Source organism: Sinocyclocheilus rhinocerous, unplaced genomic scaffold (assembly GCF_001515625.1).
Source record: "Sinocyclocheilus rhinocerous isolate Xijiao unplaced genomic scaffold, SAMN03320098_v1.1 scaffold396, whole genome shotgun sequence".
NCBI classification, from domain to species: Eukaryota; Metazoa; Chordata; class Actinopteri; order Cypriniformes; family Cyprinidae; genus Sinocyclocheilus; species Sinocyclocheilus rhinocerous.
Genome location: NW_015660913.1, coordinates 239748 through 240399, shown reverse-complemented (window position 1 = coordinate 240399; position 652 = coordinate 239748).

Below are 652 nucleotides of genomic sequence, written 5' to 3'. Positions count from 1 at the left end.
AGAGAGAAGAGAATATATACAATAACATGTAAAAAAAATAATTAAAATGAAATTTAAAGGTGCTGTATGTAGGATTGACACCGAGTGTTTGAACTTGGTATTGCAGTCCAAATTCTAAATAGACTTGACGCACACGCAGGTTGCCAGATTGACGACACCAACAGGAACGAGCGCACTTGACGATGAATTAAATGAAATACGCTGTGTTTTCCGCCAACTGGCAACCCGGGGTGCCGAAATACAATTCAAAGGATATTCAAAGGAGAATAACTGACTGTAGCATTGTTTTTCAGATAAACAAGTATGTTAACTTAGCATGTTTCTTAAATATCTGCAAACATATTATGGTATTTTTATGCTTGAGTAGAGTCAAAAACTTACATACAGCACCTTTTAAGAGAACACTGACTTTGATGAGACCTTGCTTCTATTAACAAACAAGAAGCCATAATAAAGAATGCATTTTCTTTCTTGAATTAATTTATTATAATTTTACTTGAATATATATTTTTTTCTCTGGTATATGCACTGGCGTAAATGTTTCATTTACGAGAGAGAGAGCGTGCGACATATAGGCCTACCCATCTCGCGCGCGAGAGAGAGAAAGAGAGAGGCTGTGTTCGAAATGGCATACTTGCTTACTGCTTACTGC